Source organism: Lepeophtheirus salmonis, chromosome 2 (assembly GCF_016086655.4).
Source record: "Lepeophtheirus salmonis chromosome 2, UVic_Lsal_1.4, whole genome shotgun sequence".
Lineage (NCBI taxonomy): Eukaryota > Metazoa > Arthropoda > Copepoda > Siphonostomatoida > Caligidae > Lepeophtheirus > Lepeophtheirus salmonis.
The window spans coordinates 12,669,047-12,688,581 of NC_052132.2; positions in this window are offsets into that span (position 1 = coordinate 12,669,047).

Sequence of the window (19,535 nt, forward strand, 5' to 3'; positions counted from 1 at the left end):
GTTGTCTGTTCTTCCACTGTTGGGTAAAAATGGCCCTCTAAATTTTAATGGCCTCTTCAAATCTACAGATGAGCCAATGAAGCATTTGGAAATTGTCTCCTTAGGTCAAATAGATCAATTTCCATGCATGTCTTTCTTTATATTTTGTAACGGCCAACATTAACATTTCCATGCGACATATAAAAAAAAAGCATAGGTCCACATATCCCGTTTTAAATTGTGTTGGAGGCTCTCAATGCACAATATGTTCGAAAGGAGCTTGTGAAAATGAAGGTATCCAATCCCCAAATTATTTTTAGTTCCCAAACGACTCCAAAAGCTGAATAGAACGGAAACGGGGATTGTTAAAATGGGATGGAGATCAGTCATGAGAAATTTGTTAACCGATTTAGTAAAACATGACTACGATATCATCTCACTACATCAACAGTATTCATCAACAATTCGAAAAAAGATGAAACAGAGAAGTTCTGCTCTTTCTGCAAGGATCGTACGGAGTCCTCCTTCCATCTTTTTATTAATATGATAAAGTGATCTCTGTAAGGGAAATTGTGGAAGAGAAAATTAGAATGCACTTGGAATAGAGATTAGAAAAAAGATAGTTTTTCTGTCAATACTTAACTTAGTTTATTTATGAAAAAGAATAAATTTTAAAATGTTGCTACAACTAATATTTGTAAGACAGTATTCCTTTTATAGGGTTCAGTTGTGAATTGTCGTGCGTCGAGTATGGAAGTCAAAGGACTAAATTCACCGTACTTTACATTTTACTTCCTGATAAGGAAAAACACATATCGAAAGCGACTAATAAATTTTGCGCTGTAAACGGGGCCAATACTTTTTTATATTTTTGTTGCACAACAGTGGTTTGAGCGATTTCGTTCTTGTGTAGTGGAGGTGAATAATGCGCCACGCATTTCCAAGGCTGTCCATAAAATCGTGGAAAAGATTGAAAAAACCGTCATGTTAGCAGCAGTGGCATAGCCAAGGAGCTGAACATTAATGATAAAACCATTTTGAACCATTTTTCAGAAGGCTGGATACAAAAAGAAACACAAATAAGAGACAAATCATGTTTCATCAAGACAACAACAGGAGCACACACCTTTGAGATGCACCAGAAGCTCCGGGAGTCTGGATGAGAAGTTCGTATGCATTCATCCTTCAGTCCAAGCCTACAACATAGTGACTACCACCTGTTCCTGTCTATGGCCAACACGCTTGGTTGTACAAAGTTAGCCTCAATTGAGACCTGTGAAAATTGGTTGTCTGACTTTTTTGCCAATTGGAACAAGGACTTCTACGAAAAAAACATTATAAAGGTGGATTCTCGTTGGCAACAAGTTATCGAACAGAACGGGGCACACTTGTTTTAAATTTTAAAATTGTAACACAACATATTAAGCATTGAAACAAAGCGAAAAATACAAAATTACTTTTCCACCAAACTAAAATTTGATTCTAAAATATATGGGTATATTTTATTAATAAATCCACTTTCAGAGTATTCACAAAAATAATTGATAATCAATGAAAGAGATAGACTTTCCATAATTTGAAAGAAGCGCGCTTTTTTCTTCGTGAGTGAGACATATGGTATAACTCAATTATAACCCTTGTTAATATCATCTACCTGTTACATAATTTTGGGGGAAGATAATGAATGGATACTTTATAGAGGCGAACATATTTCATTTAAAATATCATTAGTGCAGGGAAATAATTATATTTAAACTCATATTTATTTATTTTCTTAAACATTTTACATACAATTTATACCAAAGACAGGTGAGAATGTTTACTTCAGAGAAAGAAGTTAACACCACGTCGACCAACAAATTAATGAACAAAAAAGAACATGTTTTATATAAATACAAAACAACTAATTTTCCTTTTCTAATTTTTAAAGGTAGTTTTTTCATTATAAATTTAATAACTCTACGTATGTGTAACCTGTGAGAAAGGTAGTGGAATAAACAATACAGGATGAATAGGGGCTGAAACTTTATAAAGAAGACTGACTGTCACTATACCTCTCAAGACTCGACCACTCTAAAAAAACAGACTCCATCCTTAAAAGTATAATATGAAAAATTTACCACTGAGGAAAACAGGGCCGGATGATTTAATAGATGGACAATTTAGAATTTTGAAACATCTTTATCTTTTGATGCACATATTAAGACCTAGAAATAGTACTAATTGTGCTATCAAAAAGTCCAAGCAACAAGCAAAATGGCAGAGGGCGTGTCGTTTCCTTTGCGTACAAGCCGATGTCAAGGAGATCTCGGACATTGATAACGTGTCCCTGGCCACCGTCTACAACACCAGGAAGGCGATGAACAACTCTGACCAAGTCTCCAGGAAGCCTTGAAGCGGAGCCCATAACAGGAAGAGGAGGGAAAAGTTTGTGGCCATGGTCATGGAGAAAATTTAAAAGGACCTGACGAAATTCATGATGAAGATGGTGAACGAAATGGATATCGACCTCAATCCCATCATGAGGGTCACCAACGAAGATATGTGCCTGATAAACTTCGTGCTGAACGAGTGCATGAAGGCGAGGGGGGGGGAGAGGTTGAAAAAAAGATTGTCATTTTTCAAACACCAGAGGGACACCGTCAGATTTACTCCGGAAAGAAGATTTTCACAGTAGACGTTGTTCTGAACATGAGAAATGATCGCTACTTGGCGGAGTCAAGAGCTCAGGTTGGGGGAACCTTAAAAAAACGCCCTAAAATAGAAATATGTAAAAATGGAAACAACATTTAAAATTTTCTAATTTTTGAGTTCTCCCCCTCTACATCAGGGAGCATTAAATAAAGTGCACCCCGTGACTATTTTTCATACATAGAAGACAAACTTTGTTTATTTAATTATACTCGCTCAATCTAAAGTGTTTGTTTGTTCTTTGGGGTTTTTTTCCCCTTAAAGTTCTATATTTCGTCATTGTGATTCTATTTTATATTAAATCGTATTTTTGTACTGTTTTTCTTTTTTTGCAATCTTCTGCAAACTTTTCAATATTGGAATTTTATTCTGTGTATAAATATAATTTTATGCTTGTTGTGTTTCTTTTTTTTTTTCTTCTTCTTCTTTTTTTTACACAGAGATGATAAAATCAATGGGAAAATAAAATAAATACTAATAAAGCTTATATTCTAAGTATAATAAAACACTCAAGGAAATGATCAGAAATCTTTAATATATCTTTAAATAATAGTCTCGCAAAAAGAGCAACATGACAAATTATATATTCATATTTTTAGTATTATTAACTCAGAGTTCACAACATAAAACATTATAAATTACAAAAATGACTCTAATTATTCTAACATTGAATATTCCTGAGCTGTTAATATCCTTCTCATTAATATCACCTACCTGTTGTATAATTTTGTAGAGAGAAAATGAATAACTGCAATAAAGAAGAGAGAACTTGTTACATTTAAAAGAGCATAAGTGGAGAGAAAATAATGTTATATATTTTTAAATTCAGGTATATTCATTTTATTATAAATTTTAAATAAATTTACACCAAAGATAGGCGATAATTTTTCTATTAGAGGGACATGTTAACACACCCAGAACTTATTAAATATTAAACCAAAAATAAGAAGGAACACACGCATCAAACGTTATTTTCTTTTCTTATACCTATACATAGTTTTGTCTATCTTTGAGTACACAACTAGACAACATGACGATATCGGAGACCCACCAACCTCAGATATGGAGCCTTTACATGTCCGACTCCGACTCGAGTATTTTTAATGCAACCGACTTCGACTCCAACAGATGATTTTACAATAAAATATTTTCAGCCTATATATCCAGCCCTATTGAGTGTAGATACTATAAATATAGATTTATTTTAACTTATAAGTCGTTATTATTAATATGTAGTAATCAATTGTATAAATGTATAAAGAAAATATTTGAAATATAATATTGAAATGGAATGGATCAAAGGTTATGAGACTTATATTAATATACTAGTTCATTCATAAGACTCTGAACATAGTCTATGGTCTCGTAACCCAGGAACAACAATGCACACAACCTCTCACTTCAGCGTTACATTTTAAACTGATTATATTGATTATTCACCGAGACTTAGGAATGAAGTAGTATGTCTAGTGACTTTGATCTACGCAACATAATAGTTTAGACTTTAAAGATGTTCGGAAATTGGGAATGTATAAACTATAGAACACGTTTGAAATTTGTGAATTAGTTTCAGCTTTCAAGATTAATAAATTAAGAGTACTTAATATATAATATCTATAATTTATAACCCTTTAGAAAAAAAACAATTTATAAACACTCAATGTAAGACTTAGATTATGAAAACTTTTATTTCCATAAATTAGAATAATTTTTTTAGTCAGATTCAGTACAAATTTTCCAAATTTTGACTCCACAGTCCTGCTACCAACTAATTTCGAGCCTTTTATCTTTTTTTCTTTTTGGAGAATATATTTAGCAACACATATATGTATCTTTTTTTTTTATAGAGCAAATAAATATAAAGCAAATTTGATAAGACTCACTTATAGAATAAATTATAAATTATTTAAGGAATTTTGTCTTAATTGGTGTAACAATGTTTCAAGACATAACTAAGTCATACAAACGATCGATCTTTATTAATAAATTTCACATTTTCAAGGACCAAATACATCATAATTTGTACCTTCTATTCACGAATTTGTGTGAATGAAAAATATTATTTGATTTATTGTATTCTAAGAAAGGTAAATTCAATAAAAATTATGACCATATAAAGGGTTATAATTATAACATTTTTAGGCTTCTTATACGTTTGATTAAGTAAATAATGACAAAAAATGAATTTGTTTACCTACAATGAATTAGTGCTCTCATTAATAAAACAATGGAGCAATTAGAGGGTAAAAAAAAAAAAAAATTGAGCGCAGAATCCAAAATTGATCACAGTTTTTCTCTCTTTGTTCGGAATTCCGTAAAATCTGGTATTAAAGTAATTCAGTACTATTATGGTTCGGAGTCCTTTTTTACACTTAAAACAATCACCAAATAAATATTTTCTTCTATTAATTTTTTGCCTTCGATCAGTATTGGCAATTTAAAAATACTAAAAGACACTTTAACATCAACATGAGTAGTTTGAAATTTGTGAGATCTTTAGGAAACTTGTTATAAAGTGGTTACTATACTGAGAATCGATGTACAACTGTCTCCCATCCATTACGTAGGCAGTTACGATGTCAAAATCTTCGTTCAATTTGAAACTAATAGTCCGTCTTTTAAGTTGAATTTTTGTAAGGCGGCTGTTCAGATGCGTCTTTGACACGTCGCAGAAGCCGACTTCATTATCGTATTTTGCGCCAATAAGGAGATTATCAACAAAGAGGTCTAAGATATAGGCTTTTCTATATACAGTAAATGTTAATGTTTCCAATATAGTTTGCAATTCTCTTCAGTAAGTGGATCAGGGTAAAGGTTGTCATGGTTTTCCGAGAGTTGCTTTTTTTCGTAATATAGTGGGTATGAGCAGTAGCTTAGTTCATAACCATAGATAATCCTACATGCAGATACCTCTTTTTAACATATCCAGGCAACCTTTAGATTTAAAGCTTCACAACAAGGCAGTAAAAGTATTTAAGAACCAGGTCTATCAAGTTGGAACAACAACCCTTAACCTGATCTTACATTGCTAGACCATTTGTGCACTAGGGAATAGAATTTCAATACATGTGAGCTAAGGTCGCTCATGGCTCTCGGTGAGCTTACTTTACTAAGAGACACCTTCGCGTTTAAGTAAACTCTTCGTTTACAAGTCTTTTGGGTCATGTCTTTCTTGATGTTCGGGTATAAATGCGAGAACAGAACTGAGACCTGTGCATAAGTGTGGAGTTTATATTCTATTTGGTTCATTGGACGTTCAATAAAGGCCATCATTTCACAGATTGCGTTAGGGACAAGCCCGTCTTTGAATCGAAGGGTGGGTGCATTATACGTTTTTACAGCATAATACACATACTCAACCGAGTACATGACCATTGCATGGAGCTTAATATAGACAGGTGCTTCAGACTCAGTGTTGCAAATGGGGCAACCCGAATTGATAAAGTCAACCGACGCCATTTTTATTGTGTTATTAGTGCTTATTTAGAGAAGTGTATCACATTAATTTACTTATTTTAATTTATTAATGACGAAGTACAAGTTTAATAGAAAGAAGTATATATCTATATATTTTTTTTCTCTCTCATTTATTCTATTTACCCTTTTAATTCTTAAAAGATGATAATACTTTTCTTTTGGTAAGGGCTGAGGTGTAATTGCTATCACTATATATTATGCAGAGCGCAAGATTCCACTTTGTATTTTTTTTAAATTTCTATTGATATATTTAATATTCTTTCAGTGACACCCTAGACAATTTTCCTTTTGTGTCTTGCTCGTATTTTTAATGAAGGGTTTGTAATTGTTTCGATAATATGGATACTTACTTTATTACACATTACAACAACGTGCAAGATTAACAGAAAGAAAAAAAACCGATAGCAATCAACCCCAGTTTAAAAATTGCTTTTTATTCTTTCTTTTCCACAACTACTACTTTTTACTGAGTAATAGTAATGAAACAAACGCTTGGTAGAATTAAAAACACTATCGGGTTTAGTCCTAAGATAATCTGCCGTGGGAAGTTTCGCCTTAGGAAGTTTCGTCCTGCAGAAGTTTTCGTCCTCATACGTATGTTATAGCATAAATATATCTTCCACATATTATTAAAAGCCTTTGTCCTCTTCCCCTTTTATAAAGTATGCCTGTAAAAACGGTTGAAATTAATTATAATAAGAAACAACATTTATTTCATATGAATTACTACATCCAAATGCAATTAAAATTCCAAAATTTTATAACTAATTACAAAGGACTTCAAGTAAAGGAAGACCTGAAATTATAAGTGGAAGATTCATTTATGCTACAATATATGTATGAGGTTGAAACTTCTGCAAGGGCAAAACTTTCGAGGGCTAAACTACATAGGGCGTAACTTCCGGTAACCATAGAATATATATACTAATGCACAGTACCAAATTTTGCAAAATTAACCAAATTTGTAAGGAACGAACAACATGAACAGTAATTGACCTCAATTACCTATTGCTTAATATTTTGCTTTACTTATGGGGAACTGATTGAAGGAATAATAAACTTACACAAGTAGTGGCAGATTCAGGACCTTAAATACTAGGTTTCGATTGAAGGGATGATACTTTTCTTTTTAGAGCTTAAGGATGTAGTCTTTAGCTAGAAATATCTTATATGATTGACAGGGAGAATGAGTGACAGAGATTAATAGTAATCATATTATTAGATTAATGAATAGGTTTAAATAGACTTTAATTAAAAATTTAGTTTCGAGCACTAATATTAAAATAGGTTTTTATTTAAATTAAAATCTAGGTTTGAATATAAGGGACGACAAAAAAAGATTAAGTAATAATGAAATACTATTGACCAAAAATTAATATATTCCAGTGAATGTGAGGATACGGTTTGAATGAGCTTAAAATTAATTGTGAATATGAATACTTTTAAAAAGGTAGGGTTTAAATTAAATCAAAAGAGATTTGTATTTTTACATAAGATAGTTTATAGAGTTATTAAGGGAGAGTAACAAGAATAAATAATTAACAATACACTTAATTCGTTTTATAGGTTTTTGTATTCGATAAGAGAGGAAGGCCAGATCGATCCTTTTGTAGAAGTTGTCCTTTCATGTTTATTGCTTATTGTTATGGAGAATGTAGATAACTTGGTATTGATATTGGAGTGTTGCAAATTCGGTCTCATTCAAGAGCCTCTGTGGAGTAATTATATTGTGGGTATGGGGGTATTTAATAGTCAGCTAAACCCATACTCAATTTGAAGTAATATATGGAAAATGTTTATTCAAATGTAGTAGGAAAAAATAATGTCACTAAACATTATCGCACAATCAGTGTTAATTAAAATATATTTCGAAAGTATTCCTTTACATACATCAACAACTTATTACGAAATATACATATATAAAAGAAAAGACGAAAAAAAGTAAAATAAATAAGGAGCACAATGTTTCTTAATTTTTCTTTTCTCTTTCCCTATCAATCTTCTCTTCTTTCGGCCAACTTTGTCCACATGAACTCGTTTATTGCAGCCAAAGCTAAAAAAATCGTGAGATAAGCGTTATGGTAATGTGCTACAGACAGCAAGCACTCCAATTTAAATACGACTTTCGAAGCCACTCGATCGAAAACGGTAGCTCCCTAAAACTATGCAAGAGTTTGTGGTTCCATGGCTTCCTAACCAATTTGGACTCCACAACTTGGCTAATTTCTTGTATTATATACTTCAGGGAGCTGCAATCCCGGAAATTATGCAATATTGGTTTTTTTCTATTATTATTACATTCCTTGCAGATTGCCCGGTCGTCTTTGAAGAGCCCTTCTGTGAAAAAGACAAGATACGATATTTCAAGTACATCTGTTTTGGTGTAAGGCCCAAAACACGCTTGATGAAGTATTGTACTCTTTTTGTCTCCCTCTTAGCCTCTTTAAATTTGTATGTGCGGTCTTGCCAATAGATGATGTCCCTAATTGTCGATGTGGCCACTTTGAAAAGGTCTTCTTTCTTTTTTGGATTAAATGAGTATTGCCGGAATTGATTCTTCAGCATCACCAATAGAGGACGAATCCTTCTTTCATTTAACACATCTTCCACTGTGACTAACTCCAAATTATTCTTCACTTTTTCAGGTAGATATATTGTACTCAGCTCATTTCCTTCGATTGGGCCCCCTAAGTTATAGCCAGCCAGTATGCTCTTCCTGGTCCAATCAATCACATGTGTTGTCATTATTATTTAGCACTAGATTAGTGAACTTCCTTTCCTAATACATTCAATTATATTTAAACTTGATAGAACATTCTCATAATACACAGAGAGTAACCATGAAGATTTGTTGCTAAGTTAAAATTTTAAGTCCTTGTTGAACTCAGAGTAGAATCGGGGATGTACATCCGATTAATTCTTGCCAATGTACTAATTATTTCCTTCTTCCCCCCCCCCCTCCCTTGTTTCACCTGATTGTAGCTGATCTCCTCCAAAGATTCTTCAAATTGTCAGGGTTACTATATTTATTTTCGATTTTTTATAATAATTATAGTCCGAAAATTATTTCTGTGTGGTCTTTAGAGAGAAACACTTTATTTACTATCAATAAGACATGATAGCTCAAAAATAGTAGGTTGGAGAAAAAGTAATTTCGTAATTTTTCTTTATTTAAATGCTTTATAAGAAGTGCTACAATAATCCAATTTAAGCAAAGTATGCTCCGTTCAGTTTGATAACTTGTTGCCAACGAAAGTTTAACTTCATAATACTCTTCTTATAGAATCCCTTGCCCAATTGGAAAAAACTAAAATATCCCATTTTCCCAGACCTCTATTGAGGCCAAATTTGTACCCCAAACGTGTTAGCCATAGACAAGAACAGGCAGTAGTCACTTGGTGCCATGTACTGACTGTAGGGTGGATGCATGAGAATTTCCTATCCGAGCTTTTGGAGCATCAAAGATATTTGCGGTCTTGTATTGTCTTTAACTTGTTTACATGTTATCTCTACAAGAATAAAAGAATAAAGAAAATATTAAAAAAAAAACACTCTTCAGCTTGCCCTAAAAATAATGCTTGCACTTTAAAAAATACTTGGGATTTACAGTCCTACCAATTATATGTATATTTTTCTAGAGGGCTCCTCTCGGCTCGACCATGGTTCCAATTCCCAGATACTTATTTCAGGAGAAAAACCTTCCCGAGCACGTTGTCCATTATGGTTTGGGTATTACAGGGTTTTTATTAGTTAAATATTGTTGAAAAGGGTGTTGAATGATGGGTGGTCAAGGATGACACATAATTGATTGATATTTAATATCGAAGTCTATTGTCAATATGACTTGAGCCAGGGCTGTATTGTTACTCAACAAAAAAGTCGATAAAGGATTATGTTAATGTTTAGGAGACACAAATGTAGTATAAAATCTATTTAAATTTTGTCTCTCTAAATAATAAATCACGTTTATTAAGTTTGTGTCATGATTCCTCAAATTATAAGCAATAATACTACACACGAGGATTATAATGTATTAGTTTTTTAAAGACATAAATTGTGATTAATGCAATCAGAAATGCATTATTATTATCAGATATGTTACTATTGGGGGAAATAAGTACTTATGATAATATGTATATTTTATAATGTTTTAAAAAATTAATGGTTTTTCTTAAAATAAAAAAAATATCCATAAATACCCCGAACATCAAACCAGTGCTTCTCCAACATTTTACCCTCATCCCTTCTTCTAGAATGGGTCGTTTTTAGTAGATATATTAATTGTTTTTAGCCAGGCTTTAAGCAGAGTAGACTTTTTATATTAATAATTACCTATGAAAAAAAAACTCTGAAGATGTCTGAATTTTTTTTTTTTAAATAACATTCGAACTTTAACTCAAAAAAGATTTGGATTTCTAAAAGCCCTAAATAAAAATAAAAATCTACTTTCTAAAAATATCATTTAAAAAAATGAGAAATATCTTTCACAAAAAAGGTCATTAAAGAAAAATAAAAGATATATTGGCTGAAATTGTATTATAAAATGTCTCATTGAACGACGTAACTCAATAGACAACGTGCTCAGGAGAAAATATTCTATTGAGCTCAATGTGCATAGGTTCACGCAAAACAAAAACAAAACATGTGACGTAGGTAAGCCTATTCATAAGGACACAGACCCAATCAAACTATCAAACCTTCACTGATTTTCTAGCAACACTAATCAATTTTGTAAGGCTAAAAAAGTGAATGGAATGACAGAGCTCCGTGGACAACGCACTCAAGTGAAATTATTCTCTTGAATTCAATGTGTGTAGGTTCGTGCGAAGTCGTTCCTAGAGAAGGAAATATACTTTACGTATATGGCCTTCTAAAAAAATTCCTAGATCAGATAGAGTAATTGTAATAATATAAAGTTTGCATATACTTTATCAGAACAACTCCAACTTTCCAATTAAAGGAAGATTTAAAAAAAGTTATCACATTTTATTTCTTAAAAAAGAAGAATCGAAATACATTTTCTAATTTTAATTGAAAATTAAATTAAAATTTTCAAAATGGAAAGCAAGAAAAAGCCCCTGGACTTTATATTCACCCAAACCTTGCGTATGACATAACTAGCTTAACCCCTCCCCCCCTCAGGTAGCATTTAAGCATACTGTGTAGCAGGAAATAGACTTAAAAAGAAACTTAATTATTAATTAGACTTTTATGTTAAATAGTGATAAATTGAGAGTTCCATAATTAATATTTGAAGCATTCAAAGTAATTTCCCTCAGCTACAAAGACAGGCTCGATAGGCCACCGAAATGAGGAGCAAGCTGCTACAATCTCATTCTTAGATGAGACACCCATTCTTCCCTGATGGCTGATTTGAGAGGGTCTGTTGTGTTGGGTGCTATTAGAATTGAACTCAATTGTGCGCCACCAATAATAGTTTAGAGGGCTTAGGTCAGAAGATGCTTCAAAAAGTACGAGACCCTGAATTTTGTAGAAAGGATTGGTTTTCTCCCGTTTTGCTGCTACAAATAATCACCCTCTGAGTAATTTCCCTACAAGAAGGGCAAGACATGGCATCTAAGCAACTTGTAGTAGGCGTCTGTGTCGAATGGCTTTCCTTGTTTGAAACAGTAGGAGGGTACTGCCGATTACATTCAAGACCATGATGGAGACTGGATGATTTGTATGGTCAATCTCTCTGAAGAGTTCTTGATTCTTGATAACATTGTGGTTATTTCTACGCTTGTAAACCTTTATTCACTGTGAATGTCTTCTGGAAGGAGAATTGCAATTATTTTAATTTTTTGTCCTTGTGAATACATTTTTCAAGCTATCTAAATAATAGGTATTAAGAAGAAAAGAAAATAACAGTACTCTATTTCTTTACTTTATCCCAACTGAAAAAAAGGTTGCCAGATGTCATAAATTAGAGTGAGACATTTAAGTTTATTTCTGGCCACCTTATATGCAGTGTGTTCATTTGAAATATCTATTTAAATTATTTTATACATATATATAATCGGCCAAACCCATAAAAGTGTACAATTGTCTAAAATTACAAAAAGAAAGTTTTCTCTGTTATTTAAACACGCATGACAGATTTAAAAGTTGCTAAAAGATAGGGAGAAGTCACTTTTATACAATAAAATTATAAATGTGCTATAGTTTAAAAGTCCATTGAGTCCATATCTCTCACGATTTGTTGTGTTCAGACCTGAAGGAAAGGGATTTCTTTTTGATCTGCAAGCATCAATTATCGTTAGACATTTTCTTCTCTCATTGTAAGAGTAATGAACCAATCTGACTCCTTGAGACTTAAACCGAACCTATCAGTAATGATAATCTACACCATAGATAATAGAGGTCTCACTCAATCACAAAAATAAAATAAACGGAACCAAGATTATAGAGCATCTTTGTAGAAAAAACATCTACGGCCTTATTCGACTTGCTCGTATATATCGAGGATGTCGACAACCTGTACCGAAGCCACTCTTTTCCTCTAACTGGTCACTTACTTTAGTCATGATATTTGATATACTGTGGTTAAATCTGAAATTTCATACAAAATTTGCTGATACCTAGTGTTGGAACATTCATATTTTTGACCAGTGATATTAAGTCCAAAAAATCCATTGTTTTCTCTGTTTTTATTTTTTCAAAAATAAAGGATTATTAACATCAATGTTCAAATAATTAGTTAGTACAGACAGGAAATTTGAAGCCTTAAGTCACGAGGAATTTTATGAGAGTGTTCTAACGAAAAGCAAGTACATCAAATGTGTGTTTATGTTTTTTGAAATCATAATCCTCATGAATTTCTGAGTGCTCTTGCATTTTTATTTTTTTGTCATTCGGTCAAAATCTAAGATTTTTGAAATTTTGGTTGAAAATTCAAAATTATTTTATTCAATTCTCTCCTTTATATAGAGAAAATGAATTATTTTCTCTGTAAAAATATACATAAATACAAAATGGGGATACAAAACTTGCAGTGGCATTTAATTACAATTTAATCGCCATCATTTTTAACTACTAGGTTTCATTATACAACCAAACGACAGCTGAACCTAAACTAAACCTGTTTTGTTTTTATCCCGTGTCTCTCAGTGTAAAAATCTCGGAGCAACAATAGCGTGTCTGATCTCCTCCGCTCCGGAGTGAGTTCCAAGAAGGCGGAAGAAACTGTTGACATTTCCATTCCTACTACCTACAGCATCAAGAAGTCAATTAAAGTCCCATACAGTCAACAATATGGGTGATTTTTGACCTGCTTCGATGTGGCCCTCATATAGTTCTTAGCATTTTGCAGTTTAAAGGGTCTTGGAGAAACATATCTACCGCAACTCTTATCCAAATTTGAATTTGCTCTGAGCTACCATAATGACAGTGCGTTCATCGACGTCTAGAGGATGGCATTGCTTGTGAGGGAGGACATTTTCAATATAAAATAGAGCTAGATAGAATATTTAAACGATTCACAAATAGCTGTTGCCACGAAAAATTTTGGGCCTAACCCTATATGTCTGTACTTACCTAAGTTATTAAGTTGGAAGAAGTTGCACTCTAGGGTAAAATGTAAGTCATTTTGGAAAAAAAAGACTCAACCTATAACATATTCTCCTTTTTTTATGGGTATGAAAAAAGGAAAAACAATTTATTAAAGAAAAATCACCATTTAATATAATGGGGCCTCATTTTTTGTTATTTAAACTTTTATATACATATAATTTATTTTTAGTTGGGGCAATATCAAGTTTCACCCAAATCTGTTTTTATCCGCTTTCTTATATATTACAATAAGAGTTCTTATTCAAATATTTTACTATCATTATTATATATTCCTGATTTATATTTTGAAAGTTTATTGAGCTCTTTGTTATCATCATAGCATGTCTCAAGCTTTCTACAAAAGAAAGAGTAAAAAGGCATGAGACTCATTGATCAACAAGGCTTATTTTAAGTTTAGAAGATCATCGTTCAAAACACTGATAGATAAGTAGAAAGAGCAATTTCGGAAAAATTATCCCCAAAAATTGTCAACACCTTTATATGGTTACTTATACGACCTAACAAAAATCTCCTAGCAACTGTATACACTTCTCCCAGCGATGCTCATATCTCTACAACCCGTCCAAGTAGTACTCTCTGTAGTTTTTCTCTGCAAAAATAATTGTTCACCTTCATGAACAATAATTTTCCATTTGACGAAAATTTTTATCTCCAGAACAAAAATTGTAGATGAGATAACAAAAAAAAGTCGCATGTGAACAGATCTGGTGAGTGTATCCTCTTTCTCCTGGACATACAAATAACAACGCAAATACGACTTATCAACTAGACTCTCTTTATTCAACTGAAGTACATATACATTTATCCTACATATATTATCAATATTACCCAACCACCTAAGAGCACACAACGACCCGTCCCTTCACTCATCTTCCAGCACTAATCCCATACGAGATCACGCTCTCAGAACCACATTCCACCATGATAATCATATTAATTACCAAGTTATCTGAATCTGTCGTGTCTCCACCTTGCTTTTGATTTTCTTCCATTCCCAGGATTTACTTCACTTTCTTTCGATGGTAAGAGGCAGTCCTGCTCAGCATTCCTCCTTTTCCTCAGGTTTCTCATATGACACGGAATACCACCAACATCAAAGTTTAAGTGGCTGTTGACAGCCATAACGACCCCTTCCTTTTTTTCATACATCTCTCACTACTATATTCACTCACACCATATCTCCTTTCTTGAATTTGGGCTTCTCCAACTTTCAGGTTGTACCATTTCTGAAAGGGTTTCTCCATTTACGAGTTCTCTCGCATAGGATTACATCGTCTTCATTTCAGATGGAGACGACGTACCAATAGTTAGGCAATTTTCAAGTTCTTCCGGCAATTGCTTTAAATGTTCGATGACTGCTCCCCACAATTCTGTTACCTGAGGATCTATAGGTACAACTAAATATAATGTTGACACCCCATTCAGTCATGGTAACACCAAAATATTTTGACATAAACATCTTACCGTTATCAAAAACAATTTCATCGCGAGGTCCCATTTGACTAAACACTTTCCCCATTTTTTTGCTCAATTCCATTTCATTCTCACAGCCCAATTCTCTCTATGTGGCGAATCTGCTTGGTCCTCAATCGGAAATGGCAAAAACTTTTTATAACCAACATGTCGACTGACACTCTAAGACTAATCATGGCCCACTTTCGTACCTCTTTGGTGCAGAATCAATCGAACTGCACTCGTTGTATGATTTTATGAATCTCTTGCCCACATTTGATGAAACTCTTCTGACAGTTTTCCTAGCAAGGTGTAAGCAGTTCCTTATACTTTTATGATATAGTTTGTTAATCTTCAGTACTATTTCTTCCACATCATCGTGTTCGCTTTTAAGTCACCTAACCATGCTTTTGGCACTCTTGTTAGATTGTCAGCTATGTGTTTTATCAGCTTTCAGTCATTCGACATCCCATTACGCAACTTTTAGCTTTTTGGAGATGCCAAAGACTGCAAGTTTCTTATGTCCCCTTTTTCAACGTTAAGATCCACGAATATACATTATAAAGTTGCCGAATACGTTTTGAATATAATATCTTTGGCTCCCAATCTCATAGTTATATTTACACCTTTCAACTACTGCATTTCATTCTGCATCATATGTGAGTTCATCATTTTTTGTCTTATCCAAGTTCCATCCTCAATCTTCTCACCATTTTTTACTATCGCCACGCCATGGGCTATTGAGCTTACTTCACACAACAATTCAAATATTTCATTGATGTCTACCCACTATACTCCAGATCCGATAATTTTATGTATAATAACATCCCGTATATTTCAATGGCTGAATCACCAATACTGTTCTTACCAACAGTCGATATCTTATGATCTGGGCCGGAGTGTCGAGGTCTGGAGAGACAATCCTCTTAGTTGTGTTTTTTTCCAAAGGTCTCTGTATGAGCCAAGATGATTATATCTGCAGGATTTTAGGCCCAGGGTGCTTCCATGGTGTGAAAGTACCCCCTTGTTCGTTTTCCAGCAAGATGGGGCTCCCATATATACTGAACACCAAACTCAAGGATTGTTAAAACTACAGATTCAATTTTAAGACAAATCAATGTGGCCACCTTCAAGTCCAGATGCAAAATCCCTGCAACTACTTTGTATAGGGGTATCTAGAGTAGAAGGTGAAAGTCCGGTATTATCAAAGTTCAGATACTAAACAAATTGCTATCGAAACGTCATGGGCCGAACTACGAAAAATGGATCTGTACAGTATGCAACTTATATCAACGTCCATTATCATCAATAGTTTTGAATGATGGCGGATATATAAAATAAGTAGTTAAAAAAATATTGCTATAAATATATTAATAGACTTTTATTACCGGGTGAATAAAAAGTAATGAGACTTTCTAAAAATACAGTTTTGAATAGGTGTTGTTGATTAAATCTAAAAATTCCGATTATTTTTGAATAGCGTAGATTTTGATTAATGTACATATTGTTAGCAAAAATTATGTATAGGTGGCGATGTAGGCAAGACGAGCTATCATTTACAATTTAATATGCGCCGGAAGGACCACGTCCGACATCATGAAAGCCTTAAACGTCAGCAAGGCCATAGTCTTTTGGGGCAGAAATTGTTTGGCAGATTGGGACAACATTAAGGACAACCCCAGAAAAGAAAACACAACAAATTGAAGCATGAAAACATCATGGATGACTTTAAGGTCCACCCAACGATGAAGATGTAAGAGTACGCCATGAAGAAAAAAGTTTATCAGTCTACTGTTGGCTATGCCATCCGAAAGGCTGGAGGAAGGTAGCTTAGAAGAATTAAGAGGCCGCTCTTGTCCCAACGTCAAAAAGAAATATCATCTTCAGTGATGTCAAAAGCTCTTGAATTATCTGAAACACAACAGCAACTTGGTGATTTTTTTCTCTGATGAAAAAAACTTTAACATTAACCCCGTCTAAAACAAGCAAAATGATCAAGTGGTATGCCTTAGCAAGGCTGACAACAGTATCAGGACAGTCACCAATACCAACAATGTCCCGTACGTATTTAACACCACATATGGTACAAGAGTGTATGGATAGCACCATGAACGTCTGGTCCAAGAATCTTTAGCCTCATCAGAGCCAAGATCTGAATCCACTGGATTACTCCATTTGGTGACAAATTTAGAAGAAGGCCTGCAATGTCCGCCACCCGAATATCTATGTCCTGAAGACGTCCATAAGCCAGCAGTGGAGGTTAATGAAAAAGGACTACGTTGCTAATGTGTGCAAGGGTTTCCGGAGGCATTTAGAGACTGTCAGTGAGGCGGCAGACAAATATTATAAAATAAAAATAAAAGGGTCTATGTATAATATCAACCTGATCAATATTTTAATGACTACTTAGAGATAAGTATCAGTACGTATAACTAAATTTATATATTTTTATTAATAAATAAATTATAACATTAATAATTAGGTTTAAAGTTTTGAACAACCCTATATATGGTAAAAATTTGTACGAGGGTTCAAAAACTATTTTTCTTCTTTTGTCGGGGGGGAGCTCAAGTTATTCCTTTTGATTCAACTTAAATTTGGATTGTTTCCTGATTGCTTGATTTAAAATGGGTGAAGATATATTTTAAAGATTTGGAAGCATTTGTTTAAAGGTTATGCATCGTCCTTGAACGAAAGTAGTTACCCAAAAAAAAAAAATATTGTACCAAAAAATAGTCAATGTAAGTAAAAACAAAGGCATGACATACCAAACTTTATTAATCAAATAGAGAAACTCGGCATGAGGACTAGACTTGGGAACATTCATTTTGTACAAATAAATTAGAGGCATATATGGAATTTATGCCTTTGAGCGCAGAGTCCAAAACTGATCTCAATTTTTGTGAAAGGTATATATATAATGATAGTAATTCACGACTATTATATTTCAGAGTAATTTTTTACCTTTAAAACAATCCCAAAATTAAAGCTAGGATTTATAAAACATATGTAAAAGGGTTTTTTATGATTAAAAAGTGTTTGTATTGATTCTGTATTTTGTTCTACACTCGATATTTTTCCATTTTTAAGCTGTAAATGATAAAAAACTGTACAGCTCTCCTTGAGACCTTTTTAAATTATTCATAATACAAAGTGAGGAAGAATATCATAGCTATATAATAGAAAATATTTATTGAAAAAATATGTATCTCCAAGGTTTTTTGCTCCGTTTTAAATTTCTTAAGTGATCCCACTTTGAAATGTTAAAATTCTCTACTCATTGTGAATGGATCGCTTTATTGTTACGATTCTGGTATATCATTCCCAAGGAAGGGGTCCACTCTACTCCCTTATGAGGTCTGTTTATTTTCCTTGGTTAAATTCTCCTCCCGTCGTAACTCGTGGAAATCCAATTTGAACATCTCTTGATGGATGATCAAGTTAGAGGTATGTTCCTTCGATTGCTTCGATCTTCCTTTTACAAGGCATAACGTCATTAAAGTTGCGTTGAAATCGGAAAAAAATATCAACATAATAATGCTGACTATTTGTTGCTAGTGCACTCCCATAATAAATGTGATCCCAACAAAATGGAACAAAAATCCTTGACGAATCTATCTTCATAATGTAGGGTAGATGCAAAATAACTTCCCATCCGATCTCCCAGAGCTTCTGGTACGTCATCAAAGACGTATGCGGCCTGGGGTTCTCTTGAAACACGATTCCTCTCCTATTTAACATTGCTGGCCCCTTCGGTTATATCACCAGCTTCAAATGGTCTAGCTGTTCACAATAGAGGCAGAATTGAGCATTTGTTCATAGTAAACTCCCCCAAACACAAAGCATCTCCTTCCTGATAGTCAATCCTGGCTTAGCCACGGTCTAGGCCGCTTCGTTGAATTTCTTTCACGATCTCTATTGTGTGACATTGACGTAAGAGATCACTTTTTCATGGCCAGTCACAATCTGCTTCAAAAATGGACCGATTTTGTTTCGGTCCATGAGATTTCTAAAATACGGGGAATTTCTTCTATTGAGACCTCCATACTCGAACAAAATAATTCAAGACTGAGCTCGCAATTAGTAATACTGTATAATAAGTGTTTGTAGTATACACACACAACTTCTTAACGACACTTTATCATATGACCCCCTGTGACCAATAATGGGAAAGATATAATTAGTTTCAAAAATGGGGGGAAATACGAAATTACTTTTTCCCCAGCCAAATATACAAGTATTCCTTATGAAATTCCACAAAATAATAAAATATTGATCCTCTGCTATGGCTAAACTTGATTTCTAGTGGCTCAAGAAAATCAGATGCAGAAGTTAAATATACACTAGGGAAAGAGGCGGCAGAC